The sequence below is a fragment of the Amblyomma maculatum genome, chromosome 7 (assembly GCF_055883805.1).
Source record: "Amblyomma maculatum isolate TAMU_Amacu chromosome 7, ASM5588380v1, whole genome shotgun sequence".
Classification (NCBI taxonomy): Eukaryota; Metazoa; Arthropoda; class Arachnida; order Ixodida; family Ixodidae; genus Amblyomma; species Amblyomma maculatum.
In genome coordinates this window covers 114,838,252-114,863,645 of record NC_139350.1, presented here as the reverse complement: position 1 = coordinate 114,863,645, position 25,394 = coordinate 114,838,252, and the positions used below count along the sequence as shown (strand labels likewise).

Here is a 25,394-nt window from a genome sequence, read left to right as displayed (position 1 = left end):
TCAACTTCTTCGTGTCGAGATTCGGGCGAGATGATTGCTTATTCCACGCCCATGGCAGGTGCGTTTGCGATGCATGATAGTGGCTTTATAATATAAACAGCCAACGCAGCGGCGAGCTTGCAGCAGTCTTCACGATTTTGATTTGCAGGTGCAGGTGGCTTTCACGATCTTCCGAACATCTCCAAAAGCATAAGGAACCACAATACGAAATTACACACTCTGCAATAGCTAAAGCAAGGTGCTTACCTCTAGCCGCATGTCGTAGTCGACGCTCTTCATCTCGATTACGAATTTTGCGATTACATCGGACAGCCCCACGGCGCTGGAAATTTCTTCGCGAACGCCGTAAACGGGCTGAGAAGCATACATATTGTTACGTGGAAGATTTACAGTCCCAAAGCTGTCCGCACAACTAACGTTGATGAGGGCACCGATTTCACAACACTCAGCGTCGTCGTCTTCTCGGAGTCTCTTTCACTTCTTCATCCTCATCACGAACAGCGAATACAGCTAAGTAACACTACCCCCCCGCGGGAAAAGCACAGTCCCGGTGCGGTCTATGTTAGCGAAATAGAACGTTGATGATAGGGCTTCAGACGGGACACATGCACTATTTGGGAGGTTGGAGCTGTGGACGTGGACTTCGGAACCACAGATTCAACTTCGTAGGTGACGTCGGTCACGGGGCGCAAAACACGGTAAGGGCCAGTGTAACGGGGCAAAAGTTTTTCACACAAGCCCACTCGACGGCACGGGAGCCACAGCAAAACGAGAGATCCAGGAGTGTAGTGGACATCACGGTGGCGGCTGTCGTACCGGATCTTTTGAGAGTCTTGGGATGCAGAGAGCCTGGCATGAGCTAACCGGCGGGCATCATGAGCACGGGTGACGGCATCACTGGTGTAAGTACTGGTGGCGTCTGCCGCGGGTAGAGAGGTGTCGAAGGGTAGTAACGGGTGTCGGCCAAATAATAAATAAAATGGGGAGTATCCAGCGGTAGAATGGACAGATGAATTGTAGGCGAATGTGACAAAGGGGAGATGAACGTCCCAATCTCGATGGTCGTCAGAGACATACATGGCCAGCATGTCTGTGAGGGTACGGTTTAGACGTTCCGTGAGGCCGTTGGTCTGGGGGTGATATGCGGTGGTGAATTTGTGGCGGACGGAGCACGAACGGAGAATTTCGTCAACCACTCGCGACAGGAAACAGCGGCCACGGTCAGTTAGTAGTTCGCGAGGAGCACCATGATGAAGAATTACGTTTTCTAGAAGGAAGTCAGCGACGTCTGTGGCGCAGCTGGTCGGGATGGCTCGGGTAATAGCGTACCGAGTAGCGTAATCGGTGGCGACGGCGATCCATTTGTTCCCCGAGGTGGAAACTGGAAAGGGGCCAAGGAGGTCAACGCCTATACGGGAAAATGGGTCAGTTGGTATGGGTATTGGCTGCATATGACCTGAAGGCAAAATTGTGGGCTTCTTCCGACGCTGACACAGTTCACACGCGGCAATGTACTGCTGGACAGAGCGGTAGAGCCCCGGCCAGTAGAAACGTCGGCGCAGGCTGTCGTATGTTCGAGAGACACCCAAGTGGCCAGCCGTGGGAGCATCATGGAACTGTTCAAGGAGGGTGGAACGCAGGTGTTGTGGAACGACGAGCAAAAGGTCTGTGCCATCTGGTCGCATATTACGTCGGTATAGGGTGTTCTCGTGGAGCACAAATAAGGCGAGAGATGGGTCAGGGCGGTCGGAGGTAAGACGGAGGATAATGGAATGCAGAGAAGGATCTAAGTGCTGTTCCTTGGCAATGTTGGCAAAGGCGGAGACAGATAAGACATATGCATCATCGTCAGAGTCTGTAGGATTAGGGGAGTCGACGGGATGACGTGACAAACAGTCGGCATCTTGGTGAAGCCGGCCGGACTTGTAGACGACGGAAAAGGTGTATTCTTGTAATCGTAGCGCCCAGCGCCCCAAACGGCCAGTAGGATCTTTGAGAGAGGAAAGCCAGCACAAGGCATGATGGTCTGTTATCACAGTAAAGTGGCGGCCAAACAAATAAGGGCGGAATTTCGTAATAGCCCAGACAAGCGCCAGGCACTCTCGCTCTGTAATAGAATAATTTTGTTCGGGCGTTGACAGGAGGCGGCTGGCATACGCAATCACCCTTGTACGGCCGTGTTGTTGCTGAGCGAGAATAGCTCCTATTCCATGGCCACTTGCGTCGGTACGGAGTTCAGTATTGGCGAAAGGGTTGAAGTGGGCCAAGACTGGTGGAGTAGTAAGAGCAGCAATAAGCTTTGAGAAAGCTGCAACTTGTTCAGGCCCCCAATAGAATGAAACGTCTTTCTTGAGGAGTTGGGTGAGCGGACGAGCAAGGACTGCGAAGTTCGGGACGAATCGTCGGAAATAGGAACATAGGCCAATAAAGCTTCGGACATCGCTGGATGAACGCGGAGTGGGAAAATCTGTGACGGCACGTATCTTGTCAGGGTCAGGCTGAACACCGGAAGCATTAACCAAGTGACCAAGCACTTTGATTTCCCGATGGCCGAAACTGCATTTCTTTGAGTTGAGTTGAAGGCCGGCGCGGCGGAATAGCTCGAGAATGGTAGAAAGGCGAGAGAGGTGGCTGTCAAAAGTGGACGAGAAAACAATGACGTCGTCTAAGTAACAAAGACAAGTCGTCCACTTGAAGCCGCGCAGCAATGAGTCCATCATCCGTTCGAAAGTTGCAGGGGCGTTACATAAGTCAAAAGGCATGACTTTAAATTGATAGAGGCCGTCAGGGGTGATGAACGCTGTCTTTTCACGGTCTCTCTCGTCGACAGAAATCTGCCAGTAGCCGGAACGAAGGTCGATGGATGAAAAGTAGCTGGCTCCGTGCAAACTATCAAGCGCGTCGTCGATGCGCGGAAGAGGATATACATCTTTTTTGGTTATCTTATTCAAATGACGGTAGTCAACGCAGAATCTCCAACTGTTATCCTTCTTCTTGACTAGCACGACAGGGGATGCCCAGGGGCTACTGGAAGGCTCGATTATGTCGTTCGTTAACATCTTTTCGACCTCCGTTTGAATGACGCGTCGCTCGGCAAGCGAAACACGATAGGGCCGCCTGTGGACAGGACTGGCGTCCCCGGTGTCAATGCGGTGGGTTACAACTGTCGTTTGACCCAATGGGCGGGTGCCGAAGTCAAAAAGGTCACTGTAGGTAAACAAAAGCTTGTGTAAATCAGCGGCGAATTCAGGTTGCAGATCAGCTGATATCATGCTGTCAAGCGGATCAGGGCGCGATGTGGACGACGAGGGGGTGTTGGCAGGGACGGCAGTTGTATGATCTGTAGACAGAGCTGAAATGGCACAATCGGTCATCGGGGACAGCGAAGCTAATGAAATTCCCTCGGGCAGAACTTGAGTTGAAAAGCTGAAGTTGAGGACTGGGAGAGTGGTGCGGTTCTGGGAGATGTGCACAATTAGATGAGGAAGGGTGACGTGCCGCTGCAGCATGACATCAGTAATGGGACAAGCGAGATAGTCGCCATCTGGGACGGGTGGGAATGGCGACATAGGGATGTAAACGGCAGTTTCTGGAGGAAGGCGGCTAAACTGTGCTGATCGAAGTCGGGGTGAGCAGGAGGGGTCTTCAGAGCAGAGCGGGAGGTCCAAGCGAAGTAGGCCACTAGAGCAGTCAATAAGGGCAGAGTGGGCTGTTAAGAAATCAATGCCAAGGATAACGTCGTGGGGGCATTTATGTAGGACGGTGAACAACACTGGGGCATGACGGTCAGCAATTGTAACTCGCGCCGTACACATGCCAACCACGGCAGCAGGGCTGCCATTGGCGACGCGAACTGTGGACGAGACGGCTGGCGTAAGGACTTTCTTGAGGCGACGACGAAATGAGGAGCTTAGAACGGACAGTTGGGCGCCTGTATCAATTAGAGCAGAAACGGGAACTCCATCCACAAGGACGTCGATACGGTTATTTTGTAGGGCAGGGGTCAACAGAGGCTTTTCAGTCCGGGTCATAAATGCAGCGTCACCTCCGGGAGCTGCATTGGCTAGTTTTCCGGTAAGTGGCCAGAGTAGGACGTTGGCGAACTGCGGCGAGGATGAGGAGAACGCGAACGTCGTGCTTGTGGGGATGGTGAACGGTTGGCAGGACGGACAGTGGAACCGGGGTCAGCAAGGGTCTGGTCGGGGCGAGGTGGAGAATAGCGAGGGGCATAGTCTCCGCGGCGGTCAACGTAGGTGTACTGACGAGATGGCGTGTACCAGCGACTACGGCAGTGGCGGGAAATGTGGCCAACGCGAGAACAAGTAAAACAGATGGGGCGATTGTCGTGGGTACGCCATTCATTTGGGTTGCGGTAACGATATCGGGGCGAGAAACCGGCGTTGGTTGAGGTGGCAGCAATTACTGGAGGGGCAGGTCCTGAATCCGTGGTGTCGGTGGTGCTGGTAGAAGGGAGGCCCATATTCGCAACCTCTTGGCGAACAACAGCCTTAATAAGTGATATGGTAGCCATGGTGTTGTCGGGTGTATGCGACAGCGAGGCCGCGGGAGTCATTGCCTCAACCTCTTGGCGGACAATGCGTGTCAAAGTGCTGTCGTTCGCAGGCGGTCGAGGAGCCGGGATATCGATACAGGAGGAGCTAGCAGCCGTGTTCGGCAGCCGGTCAAAACGGTGATATATGCGCCTCTGTTTCGCCTGCTCGAAACGTCGGCACACCTGCAGCACAGAGTCCACGGTTGAGCAATCCCTGCACAACAGGAGATTGAAGGCATCGTCGGCAATGCCTTTTACTATATGGCCGACTTTATCCTCCTCAGGCATGCCTTGGTCGACTTTGCGGCATAGAGACAGGACGTCTTGGATGTAAGTGAGATATGACTCCGTAGACGTTTGAGCCCGAGAGGCGAGCGCTTTTTTGGCGGCAATGTGGCGGCCAATAGGCTTTCCGAATAGGTCGTGCAGCTTTTGTTTGCAAATATCCCAAGATGTTAGCTCGTCTTCGTGGGTTTCAAACCACACCCGCGCGGTTCCAGCCAAGTAAAATATTACATTCGCGAGCATGAGTGTGGCATCCCACCTGTTGTGCTTGCTCACGCGCTCGTATAGGGCTAGCCAGTCGTCCACGTCGACGTCGTCGGTCCCGCAGAAGGTTCCGGGGTCACGGGGGTGGGCCATTACAACAGCAGGGGCGGCGGCTGTAGAGGTAGAGGCGTCGGTAGTCATCGTGGTGGTTCCGATGTGGCGGCCGCTGCGGAGATCCAGCTTGTGACAGGGGATCGAATAGATTAACCTCCACCAAGAGATGTTACGTGGAAGATTTACAGTCCCAAAGCTGTCCGCACAACTAACGTTGATGAGGGCACCGATTTCACAACACTCAGCGTCGTCGTCTTCTCGGAGTCTCTTTCACTTCTTCATCCTCATCACGAACAGCGAATACAGCTAAGTAACAATATCTTTGCCAAATTGCACACTGGTACCTTTGAAAGACTCTCATAGAAGCTGCCTCATTTGAATCCTGGAAGCAAGTGCTTCATAATGCGAGACCCGATATACAATTGGGCGCCGTAAACCGCACTGAAGAAGCCGCCACAAGCCACCAGCTAACGGCCACTTTGCTCTTCCACTAAGACCCAGTAACACTAGTCTCAACAATAAAGTTTTTTCTCTCTCACATCAACGTTTTCAATTCGCCTGATTCCGCGAAATAGCACGCGACTGCCGCTTCGTTCTGCCATTCTCGAAATACGCGCTGGAGGCGGAACAGAGATAATGCGAACGGCTGTGCGGTAGGTGATGCTAGAGCTCCGGCAATGGTAGTGCCCTCATAACAGCGCACGTGGCGTATAGCATTAATAAAAGGGCATCGTAATTAGGCTTAATTATTCGTAATTAAAGATTGTGCAGGAATACTCACCTACATGTGGTCATGATGACCAGGCAGTTGAAAGCGTCTACGAACTGCGGAAAGGAAAGACGCCGTATACTTTACTAATAGGCGACTTCAATGCCAAGGTAGGGAAAAAGCAGACAGGAGACCAGGCAGTGTGTGACTTTGGTATTGGTCTACGAATAGCAGGCGGCAGTTATTAAGTTTGAAGAGTGCAATAACTCACGAGTGATGAACATTTTCTTCAGCAAACCGGAAGTGGACATGAAAAGTTCTTAACGGGGAGATTAATAATAAAATTGATTTGGTGTGTTCTAACCCCGCCATTATGCAGGATGTAGATGTAATCGGGAAAGTGCAATGCAGGGACCACAGGATGGTAAGGTCTGAACTTATTCTAAAGCTGAAGAAGGAACGAAACAGATTAGTAAGAAGTCCATCAATGCATTACTGGTGAGGGGGAGTGCAGAATAGTTCAGGATCTCGCTACAGAAAAGATATTAAGCTCTAACCGAGGATGACAGCATTAGCCTAGAAGCAATGTCCAATAATTTCGCAGATATCATTACTGAGTGCGCTTTAGAAGTAGGCAGTAGGATAGTTAGAGAGGATACCGTTAAGCTGTCTAAGGAGACGAAATAGTTATTTAGGCAACACCAAAGTAAGAAAGCTTCAAATTCAACAGACCAGATACATTTGGTAGAGATATCAAAGCTAATCCATAAGCCCAAATTATCCGAAGTAAGGAAGCATAATATGGATAAAATTGATCTTGCTGTAAAGAGTAGGGGAAACCTGAAGTTGATGAAGGAGAAAAGAGGCATAGGCAAAAATCAGGTGTATCCGCTGAGGGACAAGGCGGGCAATGTCAACATGAATATGGTCAAGATAGTCAAAGTTGCCAAGGGGTTCTATAGTGTTCTCTGCCGTAGCCAGAGAGGTCAGGACAATGATGAGGTTGGCGGTAGGGAAAACCAATCAGACTTACCCGCAGTGACGAAGGACGTATTTGATTCAGTAGAAAGCTCGACGGTCATAAAGGCATTGCGAAATGAGGGTGTAGACGAGTCGTACGTGAAAGTGCTGGACGATGTATATACTGGCTGTACAGCAACCGTAGTCCTGTTTTAAGAAGTAACAAAATTTTTATAAAGAAATGTGTTAGGCAGGAGACACGATCTCCCCAGTACGATTCATAGCTTGAATGGAAGAAGTATCCATAGATTTTCAACGAGAGCAGTTAAGGGTAAGGGTAGATAGAAACTACTACAGTAATTGTCGATTTGCTGATGACATTGCCATGCAGTAACTCGGGAGAAATGCAAAGAATAATTCATGGCCTTTATACGAAAATTACGAAAGTTGGCTTAAAAATCAATCTGCAGAAGACTAAGGTAAGGTTCAACAGCCTCGGGAAGAAACAGCAGTTTACGTTAGGTAGCGAAGCACTGGAAATATTAGGCGAATATGTCTACTTAATACAGGTAGTAACCGCAGATCCGGACCTTGAAAGGGAAATAACAAGGAGAATAAGATTGAGACGCAGAGTATTTGGCTAGCACTCGCAGTTTATGACTAGCAGCTTTTCGGTATCGCTCAAGACGAACGTTTACATAGTTGCATATACATGTACTCACCTATAGGGCTAACACGTCGAGGTCAAGGGGGTTCTACTAAAGTTGAGGAATAAGCAGAGGGCTATGGAATGTAAAATGGTACGGGCAGTATTAAGAGATACGAAACCTGCAGAGTGGGTCAGAGAAATACCTCAAGTTACTGACATTTTAGTGCAAGTCAGGAAGAAATTTACATGAACAGGACATGTAGTGCAAGGTGTGTCTCATCGATTGACATGTATAGCGGCTATTGGCAAATTGATTTCGACAAAATATTGGTTGGTTGGTTGATTTGTGGGGTTTAAAGTCCGAAAGCGACTCAGTCTGTGAGAGACGCCCTAGTGGAGGACTCAGGAAATTTCGATCACCAGGGGTTTTTAACGTGCACTTGCATCGCACAGCACATAGGCGCCTTGCTTTTCGCCTCCATTGAAAAGCGGCCGCCGAGACCGGGATTTGATTCCGCGTCTTTGGGAGCAGTAGTCGAGCGCCGTAACCACTGCGCCACCCCGGCGGGATGATTTCGATGAAAGAGATCGCTAGATGACCGCATTCATCACACCGGACGGCCTATTCGGGTTCAATGTGATGCCATATGGCCTCTCACCAGCATCGTTTCAACGAGTAATGGAATTGTTCTGGCGGGCTTGAAGTGGCAGATTGGTCAGGTATACTTGGATGATGTCGTTGTCTTCTCCTGTAGCTTCGAAAACCACTAAAAAAGGCTTCGGACAGTGCTAGAAGCTATCAAGTCATCAGGGCTAACTTTGAAAGCAGAGAAGGGCCACTTTGCCTACGAGGAACTGCGATTCCTGGGTTTTATCATTAGCAAGGAAGGTGTTCGCCCATCCAGAGAAAACGGTTGCGATCACGCACTTTCCACCTCCCGCCGACAAGAAAGCGTTACGCAGGTTCTTTGGGCTATGCGCTAATTATCGACAATTTGTCAGGAACTTTTCGCACATCGCCAAGCCGTTGACGCAGCTTACAAAGATTGACGTAGATTTTAAATTGGAAGGGAAGCAAGAAGAAGCCTTCGTTAAGCTTAAGCGCCGTCTACAGTCCCCTTCTGTCCTGGTCCACTTTGATGAAAACGTCGAAACTGAACTTCACTCCGACGTAAGCGGTTTGGGCCTAGGCGCGGTTCTCGTTCTGAAGAGTGCAGGACAGGATTAAGATATCGGCTATGCCAACCGTTCAATTTCGAAAGCTGAAGCCAATTATTCGACAACGGATAATGAATGTCTTCACATCATTTGGGTGACATAAAAATTTCGCCCCTATTTGTACGGACGACCATTCAGGGTTATGAAATATCACCATGCTCTCTGCTGGCTCGCCAACTTAAAAGATCACTCCGAACGCCTTGCAGGATGGAGCCTAGCGTCTTCAAGAACTCGACGTCACAGTCGTCTATAAGTAGAGCTGCAAGCCCTTTGAAGCAGACTGCTTGTCACGAGCTCCCCTTGATGCGCTACCGAAGTAACAAGGCGAAGATGCCTTCTTGTGACCGGTAACGCCAGCAGTTTTGTACAGCAGGAGCGCTTGGACCCTGAGGTAAAAGACCTTGCTGATTACCTCGAAGGAAAGATCGCTACCCCTCTTGCTGTGTTCCGGCATCATTTATTGTCGCTCGCCCTGTACAACGACGTCGTCGTTTATAACTGCGCAACCAACATAAAAGCACAGCTTCTTGTAGTACCCAAAGTCCTCTTACATGAGATTCTGCAGGCGGTGCACGATGAACCGACAGCAGGGCATCTCGGATTGGCGCGCACGTTACACATGATACAAGAAAATTATTACTGGTCGCGGTTGCCTGCCAACCTTGTTAAATATGTGTGACCGTGCTGTGAATGCCAGCGACGCAGAGCAACCCTGACGAGACTTGGTGGTTGGCTGAGCCCCATGCCGCCGCCGAGTAAACACTTTCAACAAATTGAGATGGACCTTCTAGGCCCCTTCCCAGCTTGATCACCAGTCACGCCGAAGCCAAAGCCGTTCCTAATGGTACCGTAGCACCAGTTGCTAAATTTTCCGTCGAAAGAAGTTTTCTGCGAGAAGGCGCTTCTGAGGTGATCATCACGGACAGAGGAACTGCATTTACGGCTGTGCTCACGCAGGTCATCTTGCACTACAGTCTAACGAGTCCGCTTAGGACAACTGCCTACCATCCCTAGGGCAATGGGCTTACGCAGCGCCCCAACAAAACGACCGCAGACATAATCACCATGTACGTGGACGCCGAACACAAGACCTGGGGCCCCATCCTGCCGAACGAGATATTCACGTATAAGAAGACAGTCGAGGAGAAGGGGAGAGCGACTCCGTTCAAGCTTGTGCACGGCAGGGAGCCCACAACGACGCTCTACGCAGTGCTGCCGCACGTAACCAACGAGGACAACTTTGACATCGCCGCCTACCTGCCGCGTGTAGAGGAAGCCCGACGACTCCTACGGCTGCTTATTAAAGATCAACGGCGACATCAACACCTGGCGATATAACTTATGACGATGCCGCGCAGAGTACAAGCCAGGAGACCAGTTATGTTTTTGAACTCTAATTTGCCGCCATGGGCTAAGCGAAAAGTTATTCGCACGATACTTTGGGCCATACAAAATACTTCGCTGCGTTGAATAACTCGACTATCAAGTCATTCCTGACAGTACGAGAGCATCACAACGTCGGCAGACGCGCCCAGAAATTGTACATGTTGTTCGTCTGAAGCATTATTACGCGCGTTGAATAATCCGTGGTGTTTAAACTTTGTAACTCTATGAATAAGTTGCTTTGTGTATTTTGGAACATCAAGGCGTTCAAGGCGTTGTTTTTCAAGGGGGGAGTAAACGCGCGAAATCTTCAAAACTGTATTTGTTGTTCTTTAGGAGCCGTTGTCATGCGGCGTTATCACTCTGGTTCTGGCACGTATATCAATTCTGTATTCTTTGTTTGCTAAATCTCGATGTCGCGAGACTCATTTTATCAGTTTCTTTGTCGCGCAAGGTGCGCCGAGATGTGTCTCGACGATTTCGATGACTCGCGTATGTCTCTGCAATGTTCCAAGTTGTTGCGCTAGTAACAGTTTGGGGCGTTATCTATAGATGGTTCTGAGCAGCCTTTAAATTGAGCGTTGATGAGTGCGACAGGTATTGTTTGTTCAACGATCGACGAGCACGTTTGTTGATATCACCACCGAGTTGCTTAGTTCTTTTGCGGGCGCAGGCCAGGCCAATTTTAATTTCAGCACTATCACGCCTGTGTGCTCTTTTCTTGTATACGGCCTTGTCACCGCCACTACTTGCCAATAACCTGTATTTGTCGTCCTCTTTATCAATAAAAATCCTTAGTGCTCATTGTTTATTGGTAAACTTGGGATCTACTCTGTCCTTGTACCACGGATGTCTGTTATCAGGCGGAAAGGTTTTTATTTATCAGTCATTAGGACTACATGATCAAGGCGCCTCAGTCCTAGTAATTACTGATTAATTTGTGCGTCTTGATTGAACAAACGCTTGAAGAATATTGCGGTGTTCTCTGGTTTGGAATGCAGTCCTTGTAGGTGTGCCAAAAACACAAAGATGACAAGAACATCCTTGTCTATAAGCCATGGCTGTATCTCTTTTTACCTTTACAAATATTTTTTAAACGAATAGAAAGTAATTCCAGCCTCCGTCTCCAGTGCGCCCAGTATGTCCCACAAATGATCGAACTCCATTGTCGCATGCCTCTTTATTTCAGAAAAGCTACTCACAGGAACCGGCATTTCTTTTGTTCATATGAGTACCCTGAGTAAGTGAGAACTGATTGTCCTCTCACTTGCTTTGTTTTTTGGAATCCATTCTGCAGTTCTTCTATCACACTATCATTCTCCAAGCAAGCCGAAACTTTGTCCTTTATAAACTAGATACCAGCATTTTATACGACTGTGGTTCTTTATGGCGGCTTTCTCCTCATTTTTTGAAAACGAAGCTTACCCTTTTTAATGTCCATATAATGGGGCTTGGCCATTCGTTTTCAGTTGGCACACCCCCTTTCCTTAATGTTTACTTTCTATTGGGGCACAATTTCTTTATAATCAAATTGTGATACCACTCACGACCTTTCAAGTGATACATAAAATAATTTTCTAACCCCTTTTGCCACTTCCCACTCCATTACTCGTGCAATACCATTGCACCAACAGATCTTTCTTTCTTTCTCCGACAAAAAAAACTTCGGACACTTCTTTTTTGTCATCCCTATTTTCGTTGGGGTCGCCACATATGAACTTCCGTCTTAACTGGAGCCCAGTCAGGGGGATTGGAATGAATCAGTTTGTGTTTGGTTCAGGAGCGGCGTGGTTGCCTGGCTATCTTTCTCTGTCGGCCTCCCGGCACGACAGCACGGGAACGCCCACACAACATAGTGTCAGAAATGACAGCAGCATGCCAAACTCGTATTGAAGCAGCTCTCAACGACCCTCAATGGCAAAAAGATGCTCACGAACGAAAGCGCCCAGTAGGCATAGTTGCTAGGCCTCACTCTGCAACCGCTAGACGCGTTCGACGTCTGCAACCCTGCAAGTTGGTCTTTATGGAAGTCTCGCTTCGAGGACTATGCCGCTTTCTCCGGTCTACGAAACACTTCGCTAAACGTGCAAGTACATACGATTCTGTACTGTATGGGCAGGAAGCTCGCTCGCTGCTAGACACTTTTTCATTCGACACTGCCACGTTAGCCACCTACGACGCAGTTGTCAAACACTTCTCCGAGAACTTCGAACATCTCTGTAATGAGCTCTATGAGTCGTCTCGGTTTCACAAGCGCGTTCAACAACCAGGTAAGAGTGTCGGCGCATTTTACGCCGAGCTGTTCTAGATAATCAAACGTTGCAACTACCAGTCACCGGCAGTGGAAGAACGCTTGGTCCGCGACAGGTTTGTCATTGGATTGCTCGACATGCGTCTCTCTAATAAGCTTTGCTGCTTCCCGAAGGTAACTCTGAAAGAAGCTTGGACGCAATCTTGTCAGTCCGAGGATGCGGACAAGGAACGCTCACTCGCAGAGTCTACCTCGCCAGGCATGGTCAACACTAATACTGCGACTCAAAAGTTTTCGCGATGGCCGGTCGATGCGAAAACGCGCTCACTGGATGTGAAGTCGGAACGCTATTGTGATATTCTGGTCTGTTTCTTCTGCGGCCGCGCATTTTATAGACGCTCAGACTGCCTGCCAAAGAGCTCTGTCTGCAACAGCTGTGGTAAGACAGGTCATATTGCTGAGATTTGCCGCTCTAAGAAGTCGAGGCAGGTCAAACTCAGTCCTATCCAATTGCACACTTTCGAGAAGCCAGCTAAAGCCAAGAATGTGCATTTCACAGTCGACAACTACACAACTCACTTCAAAGTAGACTCAGGTGCCGAGGTTTCCGCAGTTTCAAGTCACTTCCCCGATGGCCGGCTGAGCTCGCCAAGGTAGATGCTATTTTGACAGGGCCCTGTGCATAACCTCTGCTTGTAGGAAATCGTATTTGGCACATCTATCTCGGCAAGGGAAGATCTTCTGCCAGCGTCTTTACGGCATTCACTCACTTTCAGTACCTTTACTGGGTCTACCAGCGATCCAAGCTCTTGAAGTTTGGGTACTGTCAACATTTTGGGTACTGTCAACACTCTTGAGCCAAAGCTTTATGTTGAACTGTTCTGCGTCCTCGGCATGCTCAGAAATGAGTACATCATTCGCTTGAAACAAGATGTGCTGTCTCACTCAGTGCCCCTCGACGGATACCAATCCCGTGGCGTTCAGTTGTTCGGCAAGAACTTGAAAAACTCGAAAGCCACGCCGTCATTTGCCGTGTTGATAAATCAACTCCATGGTGCGCCGGACTGGTGGCAGTGTAAAAAAATGCAATGTACCGTTTGTGTGTGGACCCGACTCGACTAAACAAAGTGGTTCTAAGGGAAATACATATTTGCCTACCGTTGAACAAGTTGTTGGTCTCATCGGTGATGCAGCCATTTTTTCGAAGCTGGATGCAACTGCAGGCTTCCACCAAGTCAAGCGGTCAGCAGACCCGCAATCATTGACAACTTTCATCACTCCTTTCGGTCGCAATTGTTCTTGCCGACTGCCCTTCGGCATCACTTCCGCTCTGGAGTATTTAAATAAAATGGCCAGGATCCTTTGAGGTCAGGAGGATGTTGTCAACACGATTGACAATTTTCTTGTTTTTGGACGTACCAATCAGAAACACGATTAAAGACTAGAGCGAGAGTTGACTTGTCTTGCAACTGCAGGTGTCACAATAAACAAAGACAAGTTTTTATTTGAGGTCTCCGAAGTCTCCTTCCTAGGTGTCGTCGGCTCAGCACAAGGCATCAAGCCAGACCCGGGCATGATTGATGCAGTGTATGTAATGCGACCTCCCACAGACGTTGCAGGTGTCAGACGTTTACTCGGAATGTTATTCCTTATTAATTTAAACAGTGCGAACACGATGACAAAGAACAAGATAAAAGAAAGCCAGAGTACAAGCACTTGTACTGTGGCTTTCTTTTATTTGTCCTTTGTGTTCTTGTTCGCACTGTTTAAATTATTAACGAATAAGTACCACCTCGCCCAACAAAGTATTGGGATGGTAAATCATCTTGCTAGGTTCTTGCCTCATCTTTCGGAAATCACTGCTCCGATACGCACCTTTCTCATCAAGAATGCTTGTTGGACTTGGCAGCATGAACATCAAACTGCATTCAAAAATGTCAAGCAACTTCTGAGGTCCGAATGATGGTTGGCCAAGTACCACCCATCAGATGCCACAACAGTCTCTGCCGACGCCAGCTCGTTTGGACTCGGAGCAGTATTGCAACAAGCGCAACTGACTGGTGAGCTGAGGCCTTTTCCTCAAGGTCAATGACGACCACAGAACAGAGGTACAGTCAAACAGAAAAAGAGGCCTTGGCTACAGCGTGGACCATCCAGAAGTTCGACCAGTTCATCAGAGGCAATACCATCACCATAGAGACTGATAACCTTCCACTGATGTCATTGTTCGTCAAAATGAAACTTAGCGTGCTTCCTCCGAGAGTGCAAAGACTCAGGCTTAAGGCAATGCCTTACCAGTTTGAGATCATATACGTGCCCGGAAAATTGTTGGCTACAGCAAATGCATTGTCCCGCATCCCTACCAAAGTGCATCCAGTAGACACGGTGGAACATTTTGCTACAGCAGTCATGGCTTCTGCTCCAAATGTGCTTCTTGTGAAGATGCGGAAAATCAGGAATGCCCAAAGTTGTGACTAATAATGCACCAAGCTCATCTCTTTCTGCCAGCACGGCTGGCCAAAGAATTCAAACATTCCTCTTCAAGTGTGAAAGTATGAATCAGTCAAGGATGAACTTTCTGTTTTTGATGATCTCCTCAAAAGCACTCGCCTCGTGATCCCTGCAGCAATGAGGCCAGTAGTCTGGACGCTTCTGCATGAAGGGCTCAGGTCATCAGTCGCTTCAAGGCCCTCGTTCGTGAATCTGTGTGGTGGTCTAGCATAACATAGGAGATAATCTCCCTCCTTACCAGCTGTCAAAGGTGCGCCCTTACACACTTAATTCTCGTTCCACATAAACGCCACAGGTTCCACATGAGTTCCAGATAAATCACTTATTCCAGATAATTTATCTTTAACAAGACGTTATTAGTTTGCGCTACGTGGAACGCTACACTTATGGCGTATTTCAGTCTTTTTAACTGAAACGAGCTCATATTAACTGGAACATATATATTCTTTAAATGAAACAGCCGTTTTTCCAACTTCCGCGTGTTCTACTTACCAACAACGTGCTCGAAAGACACATTGTGGCGTTCTAGATAAAACCCGGCAATGCCCAAAAAGAAACAAAAAGATTGCATGGGCAATCTCCAGTTGTGGGTTTCCTCAGAGCAGTTGGCACCCTTTGGAATTAGGACCAAATGCCAATTAGTGCCCACTGGTCCAACTAAAAATAATTTGGAATCAGCTGTCGTTTTTCGACTGGGTGGTTACTGCAGAACGCATATTATGGTTACCATTACACAGCGTACTGCATAGATTTGATTGCAAATTTCAAAATGTTTTATTACTTGCTTGACATTTAGAGCAAAGATTAATGTTGTATTTATTAAATATGCTTAATATTACACACTGGCGAAGGCTATGCCAAAGCAGATGAATATATTAGGCTTGATTATGGTTTCTTTTTTTCTCTTGATTATTGGTGCAAGCTTCTAACCCGGTTAACTGATGTCACGTGTGTCTCTTATTATCTGGGCTGACTTTTTATTACATAATTTTGTATTTTGTGGTGGCTGTGATATGGCTGTGCGTAATAGAAAAAGAAACTGTGCTATTCGAGAAGCCGCTTCGACAGCTGAATTTATAAATGTTTGTTGTCTTCCGATATTATTGCCAGATAACTTGAAATGCGGTGATGATTCTATGTTTCAGAAGGCCAAGTAAATATACATGATTCAATGAGAATTCAGGGAAGAAATATTCCTGTACATAATTGCATGCATGTATGCACAAGCGAAATGGTGTTAGAAGTTTGGAGCTCAGATGACTAACTGGAAAAGAGAGCTTAGCGTATGACTTTATCGCGCTTGGAATTCGTCTTGTCGCAAAACAAAATTATCGTTTACCATTTTTCCCCACTAAACTATTTCTACTTCGGAGCACAATAACCGCTGCCAAGATGACTAATATACAAAACAGCAATGCGCGTGCATTTACATGCTGAGTGTGACGCACGCAGGAGGACAGCATTTCAAAACCTGACCTAGGGCTCATCTACATGATTAAGTTCATGCATCATGCTATCAAACAGTGATGAAAAAAACGGCCCTCAACTCAAGGAAATTGGTGCTGTGAAATTACGTCACATCGCTGATAACGCAAGGAAAAGAAAACCGTGGTAGGTACCATACACACGAAGTATAATGGTGGTCTGATGATATGGTGCCCTTTACCGAATGTCCTATATTACGACCCTTACACCTCTTAAAGTGCATCTGTATTTCTAATCAGCCTAGATTGATCTTTTTTATTTGTGTATTATTTCATTTTCAAGCCAGCACTCTACAAGGCATAAACAAAACATATACCTCCTAACTGCATTTTCTATGCTCCTTTCTGATTGTTTACCTTCACTGCACTATGGATTCTTGCTTTATTATCTATTTTCTTTTGGTGGTGAACTTGTCATGAACATAGGCTCATCAAATTTGCGCGAGGGGAAATTTGGGGGTCGAAGTGGCCAAGATATGGGTGGGTCACCCACATTTAGAGGTCACCGTTGAATTGCTGATATTAACCTAAATTAAACTATTTTGGTTAAGTTCCAACCAGGTAAAATTTCGAGTGGCCAGGCGGTTGAATTTTGAGGGTGCGGGCAAATACTCTGATGACACGTTTCGCGGACAGATTCTGCAAACATGGTGTGTTATACTAACGAATTAAAATAATGAAACCCTCAGCATTGCATGGGCTCCGCTCATTTCGCCGCCTGGGGTCGGCATATATGCTCGAGGACAATGTAGAGCCATGGCATCTGCGGTCAGCGCCGAGCGCGCTGCCAGAGCTAACCGCGGTTTAAACGGCTCAGCAAACCGCCACCCTTTACACTTCACCTCTATATGCAAACGCGACTGGCTTGCTTGGGTTCGAACAATAATTGGTACTCCGGCTGAGGCACTCCGACAGTTGTGTACGAGGCCCTCATTATCACATTCGTAGCGGCGGCGGTCTTTGTACACATCGGTGAAGGCTAAAGCAAGCCGCCGCGTGCGTGGGTGCATGTAAATGGAGCCCTCCTTCTAAACAGGCCAAGTTGCTTTATTGCAAACCCTCATAATCCAAACCAAATAAACGTAATTGGCGCAAAAACGCCGGCGAGAACATGAAAGGTTTTTACCCCACAAGTTCATGGTCACAATACTGCGCGAACGAACGCTTGCGAACAAGTTTCCGCAACCATGTGGTTCACGCTACGACAAGCGCCAGCCACATTACTGATAGCATGTGTATACCAGCGTTCGCTCAAAACAAGCTTGGAAAGACGCTTCGCTTGTATCATGCAGCACGTAGCCACAGAAAGTTATTTCTCGCTAAATAAGCTAAACTTGCAGCTTATCTGCCGCCATCAGGCAGACAAGATTGCACGCTTTGTTCCATGACGCCGAGCCCGAGAGTCGTCGAAGATAGCAGTCTAGCCCATGAAACACGAACTTAATTTTTCGCACGCAACAGGAGGCGTCACCAAGAGTGCACGGCCACGCGCAGCACAACGTAAGCGGCGCGAAGCGCTTCATCACGGTAAGCGATGAACGCGTTACCCGATGGTCACGAATGAGAACCCCTTATCAGCCCTACGATGGTACCAATTCATTTTGTTGTGCTCCTCAGTGCTCTTCCTTTCTTGTCACAACAAAAACAGACCAAAGCTCCCTGATGTCGAAGCTCCGTTAAAATGGACTATGGCGACTGCGACTCCTAGTTTTTGCAGTCCAGAACGCCGCGGATAATTGATGCCATTTAGAAGCGAATCAAGAGCACGAAATGCTTTTGGCGCCACGACACCCTGCTGATGGCCAAGTGCCTAGGTAAGTGCTGACCGCTTGACAACGCTGTGCTTTGTTTGAAATCGTAATGGCTCGTCACAAACTGATGGTATCGTTTTCCTAATTCGCGTAAACCAAGCCATCTCGCACACATTCAAAATATGTTGTGGGTTGCATGTTGGGCTCTTTTATTGGCACGTTGACACAAGTTTTTTTGCAAAAGCAGCCCTCTAAGAAGCATAGTGTCTGCTGTAAGCAAAGAACTAAAGCTGCTGGACATAAATACGCAGATTCAATTCTGATGGCGGCGGCCGCTTTTAGATGGAGGCCAAAATCGTGTCTCAAATGTGAGGCGCTAAGTGAGAATAAGAACCCATAATGGTCCAAATTTTCCGAGATGTCGACGGAGGCATCCCTCACAGCCTTTGTGGCGTTGCTGTGTTAATCCCTATAAGAGAAAAAGAACACCGAATTGGGCATACATATTACCTGTACTATTCGGCACATTTTACTCTGATCAATTTACTATTGTGTCCGTAGGTATAAAGTTGTACACTGTTAGAATTCCAATCTATTTTTGAATTGGTCATGTACAACTCAAGCACAACTTGTTATCTCAGCATATGATATATTTCCTTGGCAACTCCTAATATTAGTCGATAAGTGATATTGTGTCCATGTGGTTGTGTACATTTTCAAAGCTGTGTTTTATATCTCGTTACAATCCGTCATTCTAACACCATTCTTCAAAGAATTAATCCTTGGACTGTGGCAAAAAATATAAATAGGCAGCGAAGAAGCCGCTACAGTGAATGACAATGCATGTAGCTTCAAACGCACCATGAAACTGGTGACCAATGCTGCATTGCCCTTGGGATGGTGTATTTTTTGAGGACACTCGCCTGTGGCGCATGGACCTTTAGCAGGTGAGATAATTTTTAACAGACGAGGGAAGTAATTTTTAAGCGAGAGCTTCCGCAACCCGTTTGGCCGAAAAGCCGTGGGCGTTGTAGTTGTAGTTGTAGTTAGCGCTTGTCGGAAATAATCGGGGGCTGCGTTGAAAAAAAAATTGTATTGTAGTAATTTGTCGTTGTATTGATTTATGGTTGATTTTGCTGATATGAAATGACCATATTTATGAAATAATTATACTGCATTGATCCATTAAGGAAATGAAAATGTTAACAAATCGAAATGTATGGTTCAAATGTGTCGAAATGCACAAAATCAAAAGCGGATGATTGATGATGGTAATAAAAAAATTTAAACGATCTGATTAATCAATAAAATTGAAATAATTGAAAAATAGGTATCAAAGTGGTCAAAATGATCAGAGCGAAAAGCGAATACTTAAGGATGCTAAACAACAAACTTTTGAGTGTTTACTTGATCAAATAATTGGTATAATTGAGGAAATAAAAACAAAAAGGAGGGATCAAATGTGTCATTACGTTCACAATGAAAAGCCACTGCTTGATTATGGTAAATGAGAAAATTTAGTGTGTAGTTGATGAACTACCTATTTTAAAAATTCTAATACGAAAGATTGCTCATTATGCCAAATTGCTCAGAATGGAAAATCTATGTTTGCCCGTATAAGTATTGGTGTACAAAAATTATTAAATAACAAAAAAAAAAACAAATTATAAACTCAAGACAAAAACCATCATCCCTGTGTGTGAAACGCTGTAGCGTGTGTCTGCGTTTTGTATCTGTTTGCGGCTGGAAATCGTCATGCTTGTCAGAGTCGTAGTGAAGGACAAGTTATGGAAAGAATTCATTATTACTCTAAATATAAAATACCTATAGAGAAAATATTGGGGCGAGGAGTGTATTACATAACTATATTTGAAACTTTGCAAAGAGAATAATTATGACTGCTCAGTGTCACTAAAATTTTTTATCAGCATCTAACATGTTATGAATTCGAAAGCCGCGCAATGAAAGAAAATTTTGTCAAGAGAGTGGGAAATATTGCGGATCAAGTAAATGTTTCTCTTTAGGAAGAGAACTTCATGTCTAGGCTCAGTTTTATTCATTGCGGCTACTTTTCTTGAGCTTATTGCGATTCTCTCTCATGTCTGCATCTGCTTGCTCTTATTCACAACATGCTGGAAGAAGCTATTCAGAAGGTTGGATGGAAGAAGTATGTAGGCACAACACCAATAGGTAACACCTTAACAATACTAACTTGTCAATGCTATGGCGTATTGAGCTAAGTTTTTCATGCAGGCAATTACTTATTTCCTACTCTACATTGTTGTTTGTTTTGCAAACTAACAGCGCTATAATATTCATAATTTGGTATAGATACATATCTAGCATTGAAATAACGAAACTCCCGTTTATTATATTGTAACGGATGAAATGATTTTTATACAGTCAGCTGGTATGAGTCAAACGGGAACACATTCATCTCTGCTGCGACTGACCACATGTTGTAACGACGGAGAAAAATGTTACCTGAAGAAATACATTTTTTATTGAGTAAGCAATACTACGCGACTTTTCAGCCCGTCGCGTGAACCCGGCCGGTAGCTACGTTTCACCTTTCACCTTAAGAAGAAGAAAACAAAAAAAAACAAAAAAAGAAGCAAGAACACAAAAAGAAGGTACTTCGGCTTTGCTACGCAACCTACCGGGTTTAACTAAAGGTAAACTCCAGCTAATTTTTTTGGTGACAGGAGGTTAAAAATATATTGTGAGCTTTGGGCAGAAACGGCCAAATTAGGAAAAGCTTTTTTAAATTTTTGATATTAAAAAACGCAGATCATGGAGCTTCACCTTGATCCGTGTATTTCTATGACAAAGGAAAACTCTGTCATGATTGAGAAACACTGTTTGCTTGGCAGCGGAGACTAGCATTGAAGAAGCTTAGTTGTTGTGTTTGACCATGCACTTCATCCTCGGCCTGACGTACCCCAATTTATTTGGCCAAAATTTGGGATTGTTTCAAATCGTTTTCTCTGAACGTCAATATGTCTCATGACTTAAAGCTGGAATCAGTTTTGGAGAAGCTGAACTACTCTAGGTGCAACGTGCGCACCGATTACGAAACCTTCAAGTGCCTCTCAGGTATAATAGTAAAAGCTATCCTCGAAGTTTTGTTGCTAAGCTAAATGCTCTATTTATTCAAGGTCTGCAAACTTTGATATGCTGTTTGTAAGGAGGTATTGATTGCTTTATGAGCCAGAAAATGGACACAAAAATAAAATTTGGGAGCAGTTTCTGCAGGCCACAGTTTCTGCTAAGATAAACAACTTGGTTTACAGATTAGATCGCAAAACCAGTTTTTGCTCTGCAATGTGACGGTCTTTAATGCGTATAAGACATGCGCGTATAAATCGCATGTGATCAGAAATCTATGAAAATGCTGAAGTAAGTGATACTTGTAACATACTTTGTAACCTACTTTTGTGTCATGCACATCTTTCTATTCCTACTCAAATTCTTGCAAGTGTAGCTACTATAATAAATTCATACTGCCTACTTTTCAAAACATACAGCGAACTAGTCACAGGAAAAAGAATATGGGCCACACACACAGGCAGTGTATTTACATCCCCTTTTCTCTTCCTTCCACAGTTGCACGGTATACTTCTGTGTCATGAACTAGCCAGCCAGCCACAGCATAGTATCCCCTTGCTTCCTCAATTTTCATGTTTCCTCATGTTATTCCTACAGTGTTACATCCCTCATGGTTAAGCCACTTTTTCAGCTTGCCTTGTGCCTTTTCAAAAATATCGCATCTCCTTCCTTTAAATCACGAAACGTACCGTAAATATCGCTTTACCGCATAGCAAAAATAATTAATGTAATTGAAAGAAAAAATTATTTCCTTGAATGATAGTACAAACCACAATTCAAGGCTTATTCCTGGTGTAACCTCTTCGTTCCTTGCAGTTAGCGGAAAACACGAGCATTTGAGATTGCATTCGTTTAATCGTTTGCTCATATTTGTTATAATTCACATGCAAGCATTTTTAGTCGTATGACAAATGTTTTTGTCCGCATAGCTTTTATTAAATAGCAGCTTATATGTAGCTTTCGTTATTTCGAGCTCTAGTGCCTCACTACACTTAACGGTTCTGGTTCGTAATAGTTGACGCTGTGGTTTGCAAGATATAAGTCAAAGCTATAGAAATAATAATAGTTTGAACTCAGAGGTTCTCAAAAACTTGTTTCCAAAACCTGTTACTTCACTTTATGCCGGGTGAAGAATGTGATTACTTAGAAAGGAAAATAAAAAGACAACAGCAGCATGGAAATGTAAAATGTTTTTGGAATTTGTATAACAAAGGAAAGCTAAATACATTTATTTTATTTAAAAGCTCTGCCCGACGTTGAGAGGTGAATTGTAAAGGGCACACAAGGAAGGAATTAAAACACCCTTAAGGTCTTTGCTGTAAGCTTGGATTGGCAGCTAATTTATTTTGTTCTAATTTTGCCATTCTGCAAGCTTTTATCGGCGCCTCTACGTCACAGTGTATCTAGACTGGCACGTTTTCTTCTGCTGTTGCTTTTTTATTTTCCAAGTCACTCTACCACGGGTTCTCAGTAATGAAATATCATCCCCAAGAAAACATTCTTTCATTTTTTGTCGTGCTCGTCTGCCCTCGACCACATTTCTTCTTTTTGAGGCAAAATGTACAAGAGCCATGCCAGTGTAGGTTGTCATGCCCAGCAAAAGAGGTACCATGTCTAATCGTTAGCTTGCGAACTGACGCTCACTTTGTACCATTGTTCGCTTTTCTTTAAAACTGTGCACAAAATTCTGATCATTCTATTTGATCAACATAATTTTAATTATTTCAATCTGCTATTCACAAAACCCCTGCACATTTGTTACCTCTCATTGTAACTGCTTCAGCAGCCGCTAACAATAGATAATTCTGAGCAGATGGGGGGGAGAGTAAACATTAAACACTATACCTCTCGCTATCCAAGTAATGTCGACGGTGGACAAGTTTGTCTAGCATGTACAAGAGCTCTTGTAATGCAGTTTAATAATGCCTGAGACTGAATCAGTATTCGTGTCCCCAGCACACAAAAAAACTGCAGTGTGATTGCAAACCTGAGCCAAGCACGTTTGGCTCTCTGTTAGGTGATGTCGAGCAGCAATCAAGAAATTCAACCAAGAAAGAAGCTGGGCACTCTTGCCGGGCAGCGACTTCGAGCAGTGCAGCCATCCAATAGCTCAACCACCAAGAACATTGGGCACCCCTGTTGAGCCGGGCTGTCGAGGAGAAAAGCCATAAAATAGGTTGAAGCACCGTGAAGAAAACCTGGAACGATGTTTCAGTTACATGTATGTTCAACATGAAACCTTTAGAATTTAACGGGAACGTTGTTCCACATATTCAGTTTACTTTTATCTGAAAAACTGCCTCAGACATATTAGCGGAACGTTTAAAAAAATCCGCAAACTGAAACTTTTTGTGGAACCTGATTAAGGATGTTCTCAAGTGAATTCATGGTAACCACTCAAACCGAATAAAATTAAATTTTATTTTCCAACAAATGTAGAGTCGCCTGGGCTAAAAGCTGTACAAACAGCTTGACAAGGGCCCAGCAAACCCGTACACAACATAGCAGGAGCAAACAGCAAGTTTTAGAAGTTCATTAATAATATGATCATGACATAAAAAAGTGTTATACCATGCATACGTCATTGCAGCACGATATGAAAACAAAAAAAAGTTGATAAATAATAAAATCAATGGAAAAAGCTAAACAAGATAGAAAGTTCGTAAAGGCGAGGATAATATTTAAAGTAAAAATACATATACGAATAGTTTATATTTGCACTAAGTACGTTCTAAACTGCTTAAGACTAAACCAACAGTATCTCTATTTGCTGAGAAAAACGGGAACATTATGAGCCAGGGATTGCAACTCGTAGTCTGTACTAAAATGTATTAGAAACCACGTGTCAGTGCATCTGGTGTGTACTATTGCAGTGCGGTGTTCAAGAGATGCAATTTTTACAAAGAAATTTCCCATACCTGTCGAACCGAAATATGTATTTGTAACAAGCGATATTCATAAATATTATCTACTCCGATAATATTACGTGATTAGTATGAACTTCCTACAAACCTCCCTCTTCGTCCCTGGGAAGTTTTGAGCATGGACCTCTTTCACCACAACTCTCAAACACTCTTGATGGTAGTGGACTACTACTCCCCGTTCCTAGAGGTGGTGACACTGAAAAGTAAAACAGCTCCAGTGGTCACTGAGGGGCTCAAAAGCCTCTTCGCCCGTCATGGGATACCGCAACAGGTATCCGCCCTTTGTTTAACGCGAATTAGATGCATTCGCTGCATCTTATGATTTCGACCCCATTGCCAGTAGCCCCCTTTACCCACAGTCTTATGGAGAGGCAGAACTAATATTCCGGACTGTGAAACACATCTTCCGTAAGGAAAACGATGCTTACATGGCCCTTCTCAGCTAAAGGGATACACCAGGTGTGTGTGGCTTCAGCCTAGCTCAGCTCCCAATGGGAAGGCGACTGAGAACTAGAGTCCCAAAGCTGGATGAAAAGCTTCGTCCACACTGGCCCGAAAGTGACTTGGTAGCCCCCAGACATGACTCTTTCAAGAAAAGGACTGAAAAGGAATTCAACCGACGTCATCACGTCAGCGATCGCCATTACATCATTACGGTGAACAGGTCTGGGTTCGAACCGACTAGGTGCGTGCTACAATTCTGAGCAAGGCACAGCGTCCAATGTCCTTCGTTGTCGAAACGGAGCGAGGAACGATTTTGCAGCAGAATTGTTGACACCTTGTACCTTTGTGCTGAGGGTAGCAGATTCCGCACTTCTCCAGCCTCACCCTCGAACTCAAGAGGCTGCAACACCTCATCTGCCGCCTGTTACAGCGGTACCGTCACGTCCTGGTGATGGTGTTGTGTCTGACCGTAGCGGCCGCCATGTAGTACCATCGGACCGCTGGAACTTGTGACTGAGAAAGAAGATGTTGGGGTCGCCACCTATGAACCTAAAAGTGGCGCTCAATAAGCTGAAGCCCAGCCAGGGGTGATTGAGTTTGTGTTTGGTTCTGGAGCGGCGCGGTAGCCCGGCTCTCTCTTTCTCTCTCGGCCTCCCGGCACGACAGCACGGGAACGGCCACACAACAATTTCCGTTTTAGTCTTCCAAGCCCAATCATCTCTCTTGAGTGTTAATTATGAACTTAGAACTAGGCTGGTCTAAATACTCTAGCAGTTGAGATGTCAAGAGCACTTGAGGCTGTTTTAAAGATTTTTGCTTATTCCTTAGAACGGTTAAAAAATATTTT

At 45.6% G+C, this 25,394-nt stretch overlaps 2 pseudogenes; both read left to right on the top strand.

Moving 5' to 3' along the window:
* Positions 1 to 30: 30 nt before the first annotated feature.
* On the top strand, positions 31 to 12,982 carry LOC146184477 (uncharacterized; annotated as a pseudogene).
* Positions 12,983 to 14,413: 1,431 nt separating this feature from the next.
* Positions 14,414 to 25,394, top strand: part of LOC146184476 (uncharacterized) — a 31,074-nt pseudogene continuing 20,093 nt past the window's right edge.